We start from the raw sequence: 17,793 nt of genomic DNA, 5'->3' as shown, positions 1-17,793 counted from the left end.
GGCTACTGTCCTCATTCCTAGAGCTCCTTATCTGGGCCTTGGGCCAAGGTCCCCTGCAGGTGTCTCTGCCAAGCCTCCTCATGGAGCCAGCCCCTTGCACCCCCCCCACCTCCACCCGATGGCCCGTCAAACTGTGGGAGCCTTTGCTCAGGGCTCCTGCAGTGATGGGACGACCTCCCGTCCAGGCTCACGCACCTGACAGTGACCGTCAGCTGGTGTACCTCTCCATGGGGCGTGGGGCGACAGCAGGGTGTGGGCCTCTCTCGGCAGCGAGCCCCCTGCTTCTGCACCGTCTCAGAGTGAGAAGAGGCTGCCCCCCCATTTCTGGCTGCAGCTGAGTCCGCTGAGTGGACCGGCCCACTTCCTCACGGTGTCTCTCGCAGCCCGGGCTCCAACAGTCTTTCTCGTCCCTACGGCGCGCCCGGGACACGCTCTTCTGCACGTTCTCCGGCCTTTGCACTTACTTTCAGCGGAAGTGCGGTCGGTCCCGTGTCTGTCTGATCTGTCCTCCCTGGAAGAGCGTCGTCCACCCTCTCCGCCTTTCAGTTAAACAACCTGCAAGCAGCACACACCACTTCTGATCAGTGACACAGCCACAGCCAGCTTCCACTGTGTCCCCAAAACACAGGCTCCTGGTCCTGAGGACGCCCCCTCTCTGGCTCTGTGGGTGAGGACAGCAGGGCAGTGGTGACCAAGGCAGGACACGCCAGCCCCTCGTGTGTGTGTCCCCTGTCCTGCCGGACGCGTGTTTCCTTTCCCACGGCCGCCTCCTCGTGCTCTCTCACGCGTCTGATGCCAGCTGAAGTGACTCTGAACACGTGTCGAGTGTCTACTCACAGCATGGGCGCCTGAGGTTGGTGGCACGCTCCCAGACCAGTGGGGTGACGAATGACCAACACTGGTGTGATGTAGGGTGGCCAAAGACAAAGAACTACGTGGTCACAGTGAGAGGCAGGGTATATCTTACAAAAATGGAAATACATTTGACTGAGTCAGTGTATTTTTTGTTTTATAAATATTGTGTGACTGACAGGTTCAATAGTTAATGTGTCCTTAAAAACGGTCTAACATATATTTAAATTGATTTTATTCTTAGTTTTTATTCTTTAAAAAAAGTAGCAAAAATTTAGTGTGACAAGAGAGTCATCCTAATTTCAGATATTTTTTATCATTGTAAATTAACACGCATTTATTTATATGCCTTGGTTGCTGATAGAAAAAGAAGAACCGATCTGTTATAATAAATGACTAATGCTCCTCAATATTTATGACCAAAATACATGGAATAATTTGTAGATGTTACAATTGCATATTTTAATGTGACGTTCATGTCTGTTGACTCATACATCTAATAGATTCGACTGATGAGTTGGTTAATAAACCCACCTTAACTGTAATACCCTTTTCAGTTTTAGCTAATACCCTTAAAAGATGTATTAAATAATTCTTAAATTAAAGGAAATTTAAAAACCTCTTAAATAATGTCCAAATCATGCATCCAGGAGCTTCTGTCAGAGACCTCGTTCCTTCAAAATACATAAAATGTATGCTGACAATGACAGGTCATACACAGCTGTTACATAGGCTGTGTGTAGGTTTCTGTGTAGCTAGTAAATATCTACCCGTCAATACACGGTGGAGGCTCTGGTCTTATGTGAGAACAAGATGCATGCGTCCGTGTTGGGTCCAGGAGCGTAGAGGACCCCATTCATTTTGCTAGGGATAATAACTTAGTGTAGAGAATCCCTCAGCAGATATGAAAGAAGAGCAGTCCGAAGGGAAGAGGGGGCAGCACAGAGGCGGTCCCTGCCGGCTGCACCCGCCAGCGGCTCTCGCTGGGGCTGGAGAAAAGACGGAAGAGTTTGGAAATGCTGCAGGTGGTGGGTGTGTGTGTGTGTGTGTGTGTGTGAGAGAGAGAGAGAGAGAGAGAGAGAGAGACTCAGACTCTAGGAGGGTGCCCCCGAGGGAGCGTCCCAAGCCTGGAGAAGAGGCTCTTGTCCAGCTGGGATGGAGCCAGCCAGCTGGTGCTGTGGTTTTACAGGGGCACACTGAGGCTGATTCTCAGAGTGCTGGGAAACTGTCATTGCCAGGGGGAAGGACATTGCTGGGTGGCTGAGAGGACACAGGCAAACATCAGTGAAGCAACAGTTCCCGTCCTCCCCAGACTACCACTGTGCTCTCTACCACCCCCTACTGGCACAGCTAGAACCGTCTGGCCAAGGGAAAGTGTGTGAATGATGCACGGAGTGCCAACCTTGGCATCACAAAGCAGGGGCTGTAACAGAGAGATACCAGCTTAATGATGAACAGGGAGACCTTCTATATGTTAGCAAATGAGACACTGGGTTACACGCTTCTGCTCACTCTGTAGGGCTTTATTTTGATGGAGGATTTTATTAATTTAATGACGTGTACAAAGTACAGTGAATTTGGAATCATGAGCCCTAAATTTCCAGTGGCTATGTATTCTCATTAGGAAAAACTGAGAAAGAAAGAGAAAGCCAAAGTAGGTTTAAACTATCGTAAAAGTTGTTTGTGGACTCATATACCCTGTGTTTTCTGAGACAGTCTCATCTTCAAAAAATGAAGTTTGAGTTAGAAATTTTTTTCATTATACATATATATGCGTTCATAGTTTAGGGTATGTACAGTATATGTGTGCGTGTGAGTGTCAAGCGATTTTGATGTATAGGTAGAAAAATAAATCACTTTGATTGAAATTTTGGAGTGAGGGGAAGATTATCTTTGCTGAGACTCCAACTTAAATTTTGTCTGGACTCTGGCACAGAGTCTCAGAAAGTGAACCGCAACTTGTGATGGAGAGAAGTGAGGATGACACTTGGCTGAGGCAGAAATATATCTGGTTACATTCCACCTCGTGCTGGAAGAATAAGAAGAGCGTTTGAGTAAATAATACAAATGAACTAAAAATATAAGCTCCGTTGTTAGAGGCAACCTTCTCTTTCCAAGGAGAGAAAAGGATAAGGATAAGAAACATATGGAGAAAGGGACACGTGACCTGAAAATATGCACCGGAGAACTCTGAGAATAATATGAACACATATGCTGCATGCAACTAATCAAGGAAATGACCCGCCCAGAAAGCTCAGCGCCCCTCAGTGGGTTCTCATCTACTTCTAAGGAGTTCCATAGACCCACTCATCTTCCAGCTGGCAGTGAACAAGTAAAGTAAGAGCTGTTAGGAACAAAGGGAAGGAGGGGCATTCTGAGTAGCCCCAAGGTGCCCAGTGGTGCTGATCACTCTTTCCTTTCACCTAAAAACTCAACCTTGTAAAAGGCAAGAAAATGACTTTGTTGACAAGGTCGTAGAATTTGGGCGAGCATTTACCCCAGAAATCATATCTCATGCACAAATGTTTCTTGCTTTAATTAGTCACCCTCGACACAATCTGAAACGAAAATTGTGTATGCATTGATTTTAAATTTATATTTCTGTAAACGTTCCCCTTTTTCCATTCTTGATTTCAATTCCGAGGACCCTCTGACTATTTATATTGCTCCCTAACTCTCTTAGTTAATTGCTTTAACAGCAAGTTTTTGGCTTTGTTTTGTTTGATTTCTCTTTTGTTTGGCTTTCTTTTGATGTAAGAAACACGGGGAAGCCAAACACAGGGCTTTGCCACACAAAACCAAGCTGAGACTGTTTTCATGATAATATAAACCGCTCAGTGATTGTTCTGCCATTTACAAAGCAAAGCAATGTAAGACCAAAGATGGAAATCTGGGGAGGGTTAATGGGTTGCCAAGGGGAAAAAAGCAAGCAATACACAAACGAGGGGAGGACAGGCAAAAATTGTCATTATTTAGGGGGAAAAAATGTGATAAGTAAAACAGCAACAAAGCATAGGAACAAAGAAACCAAAAATAAGGCCGTTGACTCAGATGGTTATTACCGCATTGCATTTTCCTTGAGTACTAAGAGCTGAGGAAGCAAAGCTGTTCTTCTGTTTATTCCTGGCTTCCGGTTTGTTTTCTAGGCACTAAAAACTGAGACATTTTTTGGCCTACGATTATCAAATTTTGTAAATGCTTTTTTCAGAATTAAAGGAGTGAAAACATATGCAGATTTTTAAAAATTATAAAACTCTCTATATCTAGTGGGTCACTCTTGTTAATGGTAGTTTTTAGATATTCTATTTCGTGTCCCTTTACCCTTTAATAATTACTTAAAAAATGTTTTAGGCCTGACCTGTGGTGGCGCAGTGGATAAAGCGTCGACCTGGAAATGCTGAGGTCGCCGGTTCGAAACCCTGGGCTTGCCTGGTCAAGGCACATATGGGAGTTGATGCTTCCAGCTCCTCCCCCCTGTCTCTCTCTCTGTCTCTGTCTCTCTCTCTCCCCCTCTCTCTCCTCTCTAAAATGAATAAATAAAATAAAAAAAATTAAAATTAAAAAAAAATTATAAAAAAAAATGTTTTAATTATAATCTTTCTTCCCGTACCTCTGTCAACTTCCGTCTCCCTTGTGAAGGCCCGTTTGAGATGCATGATCTTTAAAGTTGCTCCATTCTCTTATTTAATAGAATACATGGTCATTACTGTCATGAACCTCCCCGTGCCTCGTGATTGGTTGAACTTGTTTCTTTATTTCTTCTGGCTTTAACACATGGGGGTAACTCACTTTTGGTTCACACTTTCCTGATGGGTCTTTTTACATACTTTACCTTCAACTTTTCAGTGCCTTTGTGCTTTTGTTGTCTTCCTGTGAACAAGAACCTCTATCTGGAACTTTTCAAGTCCAAGCCCTCAATCTTCACTGATGAGGTGGGGTGGGGTGGGGTGGGGGGGGGTGGGGGGGTTGAGTCCATAGAGTTTTACTGTCAGCATGGGTATATTTGAAGATTTTTTTTTTAATTTTATTGATTCATTTTTAGAGAGGAGAGAGAAAGGGAGAGAGAGAGAGAGAGAGAGGAGAGAGAGACAGAGAGAAGGAGCTGGAAGCATCAACTCCCATATGTGCCTTGACCAGGCAAGCCCAGGGTTTCGAACCGGCGACCTCAGCATTTCCAGGTCGACGCTTTATCCACTGCGCCACCACAGGTCAGGCAGCGTGGGTATATTTGGACCCTTGTCTGCCACCTGGGACTTTCAGGCATCTCCTGCCCCTCTCTCCCTTTATTCAGATGATTTTATTCATAGCGATGCTCAGCGTTGGTCTTTGTGTGGCTGAACTTCTCAGGCCTTGAACTTCTAGAAGTCATTTTCATTAGATTATTTAATAACAATGATAAATTATGGGGAGCTTGGCTGACTGAAATTCTAGGCTCTAAATTAATTTCCTTTAATACTTGAAAGTACAAATGCATGGTTATTTTGCATCCAGAGCTGTTAGAAAAAAAAAAAAAGAACATGTTATTAAGCTAAAATTTGGTCTGTGTAAATCATTCAGTCCCTCTGTATGCTTTTAGTTTCCAATCTAATCTGATGTTCTTAAATTTTAGTATAATTTGACAGGTGTTTGGTATTTTTGCTTTATTCTTTCTTATTTTTCCCCTCTGGCACTCTATGGGACTTTCCAATCTGAATCATTTCATTTTTTTCCCTTCCAATTCTGGGAAAATTTATCTTCATTATTTTTTAAATATATTGCTTCTAAAACTTTATTTTTCTCTCTGCGTGGATTCCTATCTAGATATTAGAACTTACCATCTATCTACATACCAACTTTTCTATGATATGTCTATAATATTTGTTTTTCTTCCTTTCCCCTGGGAGTCTTCCGGATCCTAGTTCATTCTTCAGCTCTAGTGAAATCATCTACTGTTTATACTGTACTCTTTACTCAAACGATGACTTCATAGCTATACTCATTATTTTTCTTCCATCGTCAGGTCTTGTTTCCCATTCGCGCCTTTCCCTACCTCCCTTATTACGTTTATTACTCTGATGTTAGTTTCTTGGTCCTTCTCTTATAATATGTCTGGTTCCGATGGGACCTACAGCACACGGGACGTTTCCTGTTGGAACGAACTGTGCTCATCAAATGTCTCGGTGTGTTGGCACATGGCTTGTCTGGGAGGTTGTGGCCGCCCCGCCAGGCAGTGTGCTGACAGCCCGACCCGGCCCAGACATTATTACTGAGCCAGGAATGTGTAGGGCGGACTCAGGGTGTAAGCTCCAGGCACCAGCCACCCTGTCCCCGCAGAACAAGACAGGGTTCTACTCTCTATTGAAGGAGAGGCAGCGTCAGACAGAAACACCCACGGACCAGGAATGATTCTCTCTGTGTGGCCTGGGAGGGCACAGGGTGGCGGCGGAAAGTGACATCTGATGTCAGTGCTCTCCACCTGGCTTCTGGGTGGCTCTTCGGGACAGAGCCCCTACCCTGCGCTGACTTCACCCACAAAGTCCCCGGGCCAGCGGGGAGAGTTGCTCTAGGTGAGCGGGGCCCCGGTCTCAGGCACGTGGGCCTGGCCTCGGGACTTCTCTCTTTACCCCATCCCCCTCCAGGCCAAAGCCACCGCCATGCCGCTAACCAGGCCAGTGTCAGCCCCACACACGGCTTCCTGCTGAAAATTTCCAAGTGCTTAAAGTCATTTTCCTTTTTCTTACAAGTAAGATAAATTTAAAATTTTCCTTGCATATACCATATTTTTTGCCTCATAAGACATACCTGCATACCTGACCATCAGACATACCTAGGGTTTTAAGAAGGAAAATAAGGAAAAAAAATTTTTTGAACCAAATGGTGTATTAAAATATTTAATAAAATATACCTTCGATTCCCGGCCAGGGCACACAGGAGAAGCGCCCATTTGCTTCTCCACCCCTCCACCGTGCTTTCCTCTCTGTCTCTCTCTTCCCCTCCCGCAGCCAAGACTCCATTGGAGCAAAGATGGCCCGGGCGCTGGGGATGGCTCTGTGACCTCTGCCCCAAGTGCTAGAGTGGCTCTGGTCGCAACATGGCGACGCCCAGGATGGGCAGAGCATTGCCCCCTGGTGGGCAGAGCGTCGCCCCCTGGTGGGCAGAGCATCGCCCCCTGGTGGGCAGAGCATCGCCCCTGGTGGGCAGAGCATCGCCCCTGGTGGGCGTGCCGGGTGGATCCCGGTCGGGCGCATGCAGGAGTCTGTCTGACTGTCTCTCCCTGTTTCCAGCTTCAGAAAAATGAAAGAAAAAAAAATATATATATATATATACCACAATAATTATTTCAACAATGTAAACTCAACAGCAGCATTAATGACCATTAGCCCTGTTATTAACAAAGGAGAAGAGACTTTAATGTTCAAATACTCTTCTAGTTGTCCGGGAACCTGCAGCAGCTAAAAGAAATGAACATTCGTTCCAAAAGATGCATGGGCATTTTCCCCTCCACTTTTGAAGGAAAAAAGTGCATCTTATGGAGCGAGAAATACGATATATAAATAGAATAGTATGTCTAGTCATTGATAACAATATAAAACCCTATTTTGTTATAAATTGGACGTTTGCCAAAACACTGTCAAGCACATTAATATATACTATCATGGAAGAGCAGTCTCGCCCCACCCCCACTTTCCTTGAAGCCAGTTCCCAGTGTCCCAAAGGAAAGGACTGTGTGCTGGACGCACAGTGGGACCAGAGGGAGAGCGGCCGGCAGCAGACCCCTGAGAAGGAGCCGGCAACCTGGGTGGACAGGACAGGGACAGAAGTGCGTCCTTTCGCGGACAGAGGCGAAGGGGCGATGATGTCATCTCCCAGCACAGATCTTTGAATGATGTTCATTTCCTATATTGTCTTATTAGAATTCATTGGTTATAATATGTTGGGAAGATACACAAAAGCCTGAGGAAGTCATCTTTCATCTCACTGAAGTTATCAGCATTATTAAAATGTTTGCGTATACCTCTTCGGAAATGGGTCTACTTTTTTCCTGACGTGCGTATATAAATTTGGTGTAAAAACTTGGATTCTATCGTATGCCTATTTTTATAATTTGATTTCATAAGTACTGTGAGATTATTGAAGTATCACTATATAGTTTTCTCTGAGCTGATGTCATTGTATAGCTGCATAGTATTCCATTATGTAAATTAACAGAAATTAACTTCATAATGGAGATTTGAGATACTTCTACTAGTTTGCTATTACACATGCCACTGATAAAACCATCTTTTTTTACATAAATTTGTTTGCATGCTTTTATTTGTTTATTGAGCATGAATCCCTAAATGTTGCAATCCTAAGTGCTGGATGAATTATTTTTATAACTTTTTTCCCCCTTGAGGTATTACATACATAATAAAATACATGCATCTTAAGTGCATACTCAGTGAATTTTCCATCTGTGTGTCCTTGTGTAACCAGCACACATTGTAAGGTGCATATAACGTTTCCAGTCGAATCAGGTTTTCATGGTTATTGATAATTTGGGAAAAATTTATCAATTAAATATTTTTTTGTTCCACTTTTTCCTTGTGCACTCTGTCTAACATTAGTTATTTTCTGTCCAAAACTTATCATCTTGATATACAAATTTGCATATACTTATAATTGTTATTGTTGCTATATCAATTGCCCTTCAAAGTTAACTCCTAGAAAATGGAAACCTAATCGTATGGTTTGTCATGGTGTTACCTGTCTTCTGCTCATAGTTTCCTTTTGATCAGTTTTATTAGAATCAACTAGGATTGAGTCCTCTCAGTGTGGAAAAAAAAATGACTAAAAATCTGGAAACATCTTATTAAAAATCAAATGAACTGATTTGTTTGCGTCTAAATATTTTTAATATGAAATAATTACCAACACCTGTCTTTGTAGAATTCTACAATTTCATGCTAGTTTTGTATAACATTTAACACTGTTTGTGACAAATATGCTGTCATTTTTAGTACGCTCTAAGACAAAGAAAAGTTGCAAAGCCAACATTTGAACATGCAGAACTAAATCATTGCCAAAAATTCAACAAAATTACCTCTGTGGGCCAGGGTTGATTCACATCATTCACGTATCAAGTGTGATGAGCAGTATGAATGGGAGTGGAAACAAAATTTTATCTTTTTGACTCTATAGTCAAAGAGCGGATACATTAAAGAGTTTTTTTTAAAAAAAAGGACAAATTTTTAAAGCCCAAGGAAATGATGTTATGAGATAAAATCACAAATATACACACTTACTTGTGTAAAAATTGCAAAGAATACTCAGCAGAAACAGACCTTATGGAAAGGACAGTTCACAGAAGAACTCCAAGAACACTTGATTAATGACAATTTCAGGAGGTAAGATGAGCTGAGAAGGTCTGAACAAGGCAATGAGAGGCCAAACGAAGTTGTCCATCAAACATAATTGAGATTACAGTCTGGACCTTAATCTCTCCTATTTACATAAGAAAAGAAACAGGAAAGCGGTGCTTCAGGGCACTGGAATGTGGACCCAGGCACCTTTCTCTCGGATTGTTCTCTGTGTCAATGTGAGCAGGAAGCTGTCCTTCACTGTTCACTGAGTTAGAGCTGATGTCTACAGGAGTTAACAGTTGAAGACAATGGCCCCACACATGGGACTGTCAATACAAAACCAGTTGAACAGCTGTCTGAATGGAGTTCAGCTTCCTAACAGCGAACACAGAAGCCACTGTCTTTCCGAAAGCTCACCTGGTCTGTTAACCGGCTCTAACTCCCTGTGAAAGGAATCTGGCTAACGTCACGTCACGCTGAGAGCTGGCTCTCCGCTCCTTCATGTCCACATGAGAGCCTTGTTTGTACTTTTTCATACCACCAAAGCAGACCTGGTGACACAAGCTTCCAGGAAAGAGTCGACGCGTTTTATTCTTTCAAGATCGCTTTACATTTAAGCGTGTGGATGTGGTCCACACGTGCGTATGAAGAGCAAGGCTTTTGAAAAACCGCATAGCGGAAACCTCTAGAAGGCTCGAGAAACACTAGCGCTGCTTCTACTACATGTTAGTCAGGTCAAGTCTAGTCAGCACTGGGCTTTAGAGCCATCAGGGGTCTAAAGAGGTGTCCGGGGCTCGTTTCTTTCAGAGGTGTGATTAACGCTGTCCAGAGGACAGCCCGCCCCAGGCAGCCTCCTGTTAATCTCTGGGGGATAAGCTGGGCTTTCCTGACAAGAGATAATTCCACGTTTGTCAGAACCTAGAGAAGTAGCTGTCACGTCTCTTCCCACGTAACTCCAATTAGTCCTCCCACGGTCACTCCAGCCTGCGCTTCGTGTTATCATCGTCAGTCTAATTTCCTGTTATTGTACCGTAAAGATGCCAATGTTACTGTATGCTGACTCGAAATCACCAGGAGGCAGAAAGTCCTAAGGAAACTGAAGTGTACTTCGGGAAACTTTGATTGACTCTTACTGATAGGACGCTATTGCTCCACTCAGGTCATACGTGGAATAATGTGGAACTTAATAGGGTTAACCAGAAAGTCCAAGGCAAAAACACTGTGTAGGGTTTGAGCCCTAGATTTTGCTTGGATATTCTAGCTCTGATTACGTAATCGCTAAACTGGTTCTTCATTGCCAAAGTTAATTTCTAACCTAAATTTTGGAGACAAATGAATAAACCAATTATTCCTCTGTTAGAGAAAGCAAAACGTTACACTTAGACGTTGGGTATCGGAGAAGCCCATTCAAATCTGTTTCTGAATTTCATGAAGAAACTAGAGAGAATTATTTATATGTTCAGATGCCATAATTCAAACACTTTTATTTGAAGTATGTCCCCATGATTTGACAAAGGGTACGCATAATTCAGTTTTTATTAAGTCATTGCATTTACTTTTATAGGGTTTGGGTAAAAAGAAATGGCATCAGACAGGAAAGAATTAGCCTTGTATTTAACAGTGAAACATGACACATTGTAAATTAGTTTTGGAAATGTGAAAGACTCACGTCAGTGGAGTGTGCCTCTTTGTCTCTGAGAAGCTGAAGAAATACACTTAGACAAGTGTGTAGCAGCAATGTCCGCTGAGATTCGCAGAATAAACATATTAGTTCCTAAACTGCAGCAGTGCTAACTATCGGCCTCCAACAGATCATTTGTTTTCTCTTCTTCTCTTTTTTTTTTCTTTTTTTAGTATGTCAATTAATATAAATGCTGGAGACTGTAAAAGTAGAATGTCGTTGTCTTCTGGTATTCACGTTCAAATACAGTTACTGCCAACTTTAAGGACAATGATGACATATAATTAAGACACAAGAAAATTTTCTTGATGACATAACTGGCCTCCTCTTTTTAGATTTCTATTCAACCATCATGATTCACCAATAAGATTAGCAGTAATTATGTCTCCCACCACGTACCGGGTAGAGAGCGACCGCTTGAAGATTCCAGTTTCCATGTTACCTGTGCGAGGAGCCACGAAACAGGCGGGCAGCTCGAGCAAGGGTGCCTAGTAGGGGCTGACGTGACAGGTCACACACCACATACGATGGCACAGAACAGAGGAGGGATGCTGACTGTAGCAGAAATTCCCACCTGTGGTGGGTGGTGGGCATGAGGATCTGACCAGCTGCCGGAACCAGAGGAACGGAAACATGGTGACTTGGGGTAAAAGGTTGTATTTCTCCCACTTTCTCTTGGTTGGAGAAATGGCTGTGTGGGTGTGTGTGCAGAACCGTGGAGTAGGCATCGGAGCTCTGGGTGGGGCTGCAGACAGCCAGGCAGAGCGGCCCCCGGGGGTCCCGACCAGTGGACGGCTCTAGAAATGGTTCTGACTGTTCCATCCCATAGGCTTCTGCTCTCCCCATCCTTGCCATCACCTCTACTTTTTTGGTTTGGTGTTCATTGTCTCTCCTCCAGAAATTTAATCGTCTTTCTCAGGCCTTTTTTTTTTTTTTTATCACTTTATTTATTATTTAGTTTTTTTTACCTGATTTTAGTGAGAGGAAGGGTAAGAGAGAAAGAGATCGGTAGCTGTTTCTGTCCGTGCTCTGGCTGGGGACTGAACGAACGGCAGCCTCTATGCATCGGAACAACACGCTGACCTACTGAGCTGTCTGCCCAGGGCTCAATGCTCTTTTTTTTGTTTTCTTTTTTTTCTTTTTTTTTCGTATTTTTCTGAAGCTGGAAACGGGGAGAGACAGTCAGACAGACTCCCGCATGCGCCCGACCGGGATCCACCCGGCACGCCCACCAGGGGCGACGCTCTGCCCACCAGGGGGCGATGCTCTGCCCCTCCGGGGCGTCGCTCTGCCCCGACCAGAGCCACTCTAGCGCCTGGGGCAGAGGCCAAGGAGCCATCCCCAGCACCCGGGCCATCTTTGCTCCAATGGAGCCTCGGCTGCGGGAGGGGAAGAGAGAGACAGAGAGGAAGGAGGGGGGGGTGGAGAAGCAAATGGGCGCTTCTTCTATGTGCCCTGGCTGGGAATCGAACCCAGGTCCCCCGCACGCCAGGCCAACGCTCTACCGCTGAGCCAACCGGCCAGGGCCAGTAAATCTTTTTTCAAAACAAGTAGAATATTTTTTTTTTTACCCTTTGCCAGACCACTTTCAAAGATCCTTCCAGGTTACCTTGGAGGCATGATCATAAGAGATTTGCCAACACTCACACACACACAATCAGAGACCTTCAGAGTTCGTCCCATTCTGCTGGGAGAGCAGTTGAATTCCAGTTACCGTGTGGTCAGCTCGTGGCAGAAGAGGTCAGGACCCAGAGCTCTGGTTCCATGTCTTGTGTCTCATTAGCAAAGACAGGAGTGCTCTGGCCCGCACCCCACACCCAACCTCTGTTTAGCGGCAGACATCTGCGCAGGCGTGCACAATCCTCTCTGACCATTGAATTTTGCAGCTGTGTGTCGAAAGCTTTAATTCAAGGTGAGTTTAATGTCCTTGAGAATTTGATTTTGCTAAGCTTACGTACTGGTAATATAAATGACGATATAGAATTACAGCTGTATTTCGAGCTCATGAGATGTAGTAATAATCTTGTCGAGGACACAGAAAACAGAGATAGCCATTTTTTGCCACGACAGGAGAAAAAAAAAAAAGAGCTACTTTAAATATAGAAGATGCCAGTAAATGTACGTGAATTACAACTGAGAAGGGCAGAGATGGTGACCTGATGCTACTAACAAATAGCTCTTCAAGTATGTCGGGCACTGCCTTTCAAAAAGGATTTCAAGTGTTTCAAGAAGCTTCAGAGATTATAGGGCACTGTGATGCTAACACCTCGTCCTCTTTGGTTGCGCTATTAGACACAGCAGTCATAGAAAATACATAGAGTACCACACACACAAGTCTGAGTCTTTTTGTCTTGGGTGGTGGTAGGAATAACCCAAGGATCTTTTTCCTTTGTATTAGAGTTTTCATACTTTATGCATTAGCCTTCTTGGATTCTTTTACTGTTTGAATTAGAAAATGATAGTTACAAGTGAAAGCAGCATATAAGGAGTGAATAGTTAGTTAAGGGTGCCAAAACATTAAAAAAAATAACTACACATAAAAGCCCCTAAATTGGGGATTATAGTAATAACTATAGCTTATAGAGCAAGATGACTGGGAGTCTGCATTGCACATGGCAGCTCTGATGACCAGTGTGCATTGCAAAGAGCCCAGTCCTTTGTCGAAGGCTCTGCAGGACGGAGGACGGAAACAAAACCGGAAGTGGGGCAGACACAGCCTGAACGGTGGACAGTGTTCCCGGAGCCTGAGTTAAATGCCATGCTAATTAATTTTAGAGCGTACAGCATACAGATAAATACTTATATATGCCCTGCAGATAGCTGAAAAAGTATATTCCAGTTGTTTGTTTTATAATATGAGCACTTTCCCTCTCAGAGGTAACTTATTAGTTTGTTTGTTTTTAAAGTAATTAATTTTTTAGACAATTAAATTTAACAGAGTGACATTGGTCAACCAGAGTACATAGATTAAGCCTGACCAGGTGGTGGCGCAGTGGATAGAGCGTTAGACTGGGATGTGGAAGGACTCAGGTTCGAGACCCCACGGTCGCCAGCTTGAGCGCGGGCTCATCTGGCTTGAGCAGAAAAAGCTCACCAGCTTGGACCCAGGGTCGCTGGCTCCAGCAAGGGGTGACTGGGTCTGCTGAAGGCCCGCGGTCAAGGCACATATGAGAAAGCGATCAATGAACGACTAAGAAGTCGCAATGCGCAACGAAAAACTAATGATTGATGCTTCTCATCTCTTCGTTCCTGTCTGTCTATCCCTCTCTCTGACTCTGTCTCTGTAAAAAAAATTTTAAAAAAAGACAGAGTACATAGATTTAGAGAAAACATCCTCACATCCTTTAGACAGTCAATTATGCTATATACCCATCACCCAAAGTCAAATCATCCTCTGTCATCCTATATTTTGTTGCTCTTTAAGCCACTCCCCTTCTCCCACCCCTGTCCCTCTCATCCCTTCCCCTCCCCCTGGTAACCACTGCACTTTTATCTATGTCCATGAATCTCATTATTGTGTCCCACCTATGTAAGGAATCATATAGTTCTTAGCTTTTTCTGATTTACTTATTTCACTCAGTATAGTGTTCTCAAGGTCCATCCATGTTGCCATAAATGACCCGATGTCACCGTTCCCTAGGGTTAAGTGGTATTCCTTTGTACATATGTACCACAGTAACTTTTGTTGCCTGTGTTATGGCTGGATTTTAAGGAAGGACCTCAGGTACTACTCAGGGTAGGTGGCTGCCACACTGCTGCAGTCAAAGATGTCAAAGACGAAAGCCAGTAGACCACCACATCGACACGTGTCCTTCCTGGGTGTGTCCAGATAAGGATTTCACTTTGCATGTTCTAACCCCAAAAGTGAAAAAATGGATGGAAGAAAGGGCATGACTTAAAGTAACACATTTTGATGTCACCATTGTTTCCATGTAGCTACTACCATTCAGACACATCAAGAGTTAAGTAAGCATGCAACATGACTTTCTTTTGTTTCCAAATGGACAACGTCACAGGACACATCCTGTACCCTCCTTGTCAAATAACTGAGCCCTCCATTCCACTCATTTCTTCCGAATTTTGTCTCTTCCTCTCCCTTTCTTTGCTATTGTCTAACTTCAGGCGATAGTAACTGACTAGTACAAAATTGGCATTAATAAACTTACTGCTAATCTACTTTCTGTCCTTCATGAGAGATCTGGTTAAAAAAAAAAATACTTCAGTGTCACTTATGAATGATATGAGAAGAGCCAGACCACACCCACCGTGGATGTCTAACTGCTGAGACAACCGTCTGCAGACCGCGTCGGCAGCGAAAGCGCTCCTTGAACTAAGCGGTTCCGTCAGACACAGCGACTGTTCCCGTCCAAACTGTATGTAAACAGAAGATGTTTCTGACGCCGCGTGTTTGTCACTCTACATATATGCTTCGAGCTCATTTAAATTATTTACATTTTTCTAAGTCTGTCTTTGAAAAGACATAAAGAATGTCAATAGTGCTTGGTATTTTAAGTGCCTTTTACATTTTCACAAAGCAGAGACCCTTTGACAGTGGGTCAGGGATGAAGAATGCCCTGGAACGGAGCCGGGGCGCTGATGGGGACACGGGGAAGTCTAGGGCGCGTCCGGGGAGGGGAGCCCAGGCTGGGCCCTGTCTAACAGCACTGTTAGCTCTTGCCTCCATTAGTGCACACAAAGAAGGAGTGAGAATCCTAAGGAGAAAAACAGTGTGGGAGAAAGGCCACAGCCATAGCTGAGCAGAGAGACCAGTGGTCTACAATGGCCAGTGCATTTTTAAACGTGGACAGTGTAGTTCGTTATCTAAGACAAACTGTCCCTAACACCAACCAGTAGGGTGGTGTCAAGATGTTGTGTGACATATATATATTATATTATATATAGTAAAAGAATCCAAGAAGGCAAATCGTATATATAATATACGATTAAAATAAGCATTCATGTGGTTTTAATGTCATCATAGAATTGCTTATTTAATTGGTAAATAAAATGTAAATATTTTCTTTTAAGAAATCCCCCCCCCACCCAAAAGAAATGTCATATATGTTGGTGATCAGGGAATTCTTCAGGATGAACAGAAAGTGGAGGAGGTGGGGAAAAAGTAAACAAGGAAATCAGGGATTCTAACCTGGATTCCTTTGCACGTCTTGATTCCTCTCGCTGGGTTCTGGATCACAAGGTAGGATAAGCACAGGGATAGCTTCCTTCCCAAAGCCATCCATCTGGGAATCTTGGAATACATTACATTGCATTACAAAAAGGACTTTCTGTGATTAAGGGTATGGACCTCACAATGGTGAGATTATTTTTGATTAATCTAGTGGGTCCAATTCGTCACCTGAGCTCTGAATTGTAGAAGAGGAAGGCAACTAATAGGGTCAGAGAGATGGGGCCATGAGAAGGATCTGCTGGCCCGTTGCTGGTTCTGAAATGCAAGGAACGGCTTATAAGGAGCAGAAAGAAGACTACAGGAAATGAGAGTGTTTCCCAGGTGACAGCCAGCAAGGAGTCAGGGACTTCAGTCCTACAATATCATGGCACAGGTCCTGTCAACAGCTGAGCAAGGACATGGATTCTCCTGCAAAGCTAGAGAAAGGGACACAGCCCTGCTCACACCTTGGTTCTAACCCAGGAAGATATGTACTCAATTTACGGCGCCCAGAACTATAAAAGAATACATTTGTGTGACTTTGCGCCAATTATTTTGTGGTAAATTATTATGACAGGAATAGAAAACTAGTACATAAGCGTTTCCTAAAATTGTATACAGTATTTTGTGTATTTGCGTATGGTCATTTTTCTGATGAAATAGGTTATCTATTTCATTAGCCTTGTAAGAGCTAACGACATGCTAAAAACAAAAACAAAAACGGTGATTGAACTTTATTACCCTTGCCCGTATCGCAGCACTAAATACACCCTCACACACGGAGGAAGCAGAACATTTTCATCTCACATATTCAACCGGGAAAGTGTGTTCTGTGATGAGCAACTCAGCACAAGAGCGCTGAGTTTTTTGTGTTTGTCTCTTGTCTTGCCCTCCGTATCTTGAAACCATGCTACGTTTGGTCTTGGTTTTATTCTGCTTCTTACTGACTGTGCGATATTGTGGTTATTCAAAGTGGACTGGGAGTTCTTATTAGAAATATTCACATGATTGAATCAAAAAGGTAAGATTCTTCTGAAGACAGTGATCTGTGCCTCAGGTGAAATTCTTTTCAGATCACTAATACAGTTTATATATCAATTTATTCTTTATATATTTAACTTACTATGTTTTATACAAAAAAGGAGAGTTTTCAGATTTCTATGGTAAAAATATCTCAGTGCATTCTGATTAATTTCCAAGATGAGTGTTGGATGGATGATGTGGAAATATTGGTGTAGGCAATTTGACATTTCCCATTGATCCCCTTGACCTTCTATAGAATGTTTTTCTATTTCAATACAGCCTAAATCCACCAGGCGTGAGTGGAACACAGCTTAATATTCAGAAATGTATTCAGAAGCTTACTGATATTTATCAAACAAACCATATGGACCAATGTTTATTTGGATAAGACACAAGATTCACAGATTGAAGTCCTGGGGGTAAACTGATACATTAAAAATTAGGCTGGAGAGGGGTGAGAATTTGATAGCCTCAGTCTTCCAAGGTTACCTCAGAAGGACCGGAGGTTATGTCCTGACGGAGACCCGGCCAACAGCAGAAGGCAGGAGAGGAAAATGATGGAGGATGACCGTGCATGTGGCAATCTGCTTCCGGTTCTGTCCCCCTCCGTGGGTTCACAGGATGTCTGGAGGGTTCTCCACGCACAGGTGCACTGAGCACCCATACAGATGGAAAATGGACAAGAAAAAAAAAAGCCCTAGATAAGTTTGAAGTTGGCTGAAAAAAAAATAAGAAAATGAGATTCAAGT

This window comes from Saccopteryx bilineata, chromosome 6 (assembly GCF_036850765.1).
Source record: "Saccopteryx bilineata isolate mSacBil1 chromosome 6, mSacBil1_pri_phased_curated, whole genome shotgun sequence".
NCBI classification, from domain to species: Eukaryota; Metazoa; Chordata; class Mammalia; order Chiroptera; family Emballonuridae; genus Saccopteryx; species Saccopteryx bilineata.
This window is presented reverse-complemented; position numbering follows the sequence as displayed.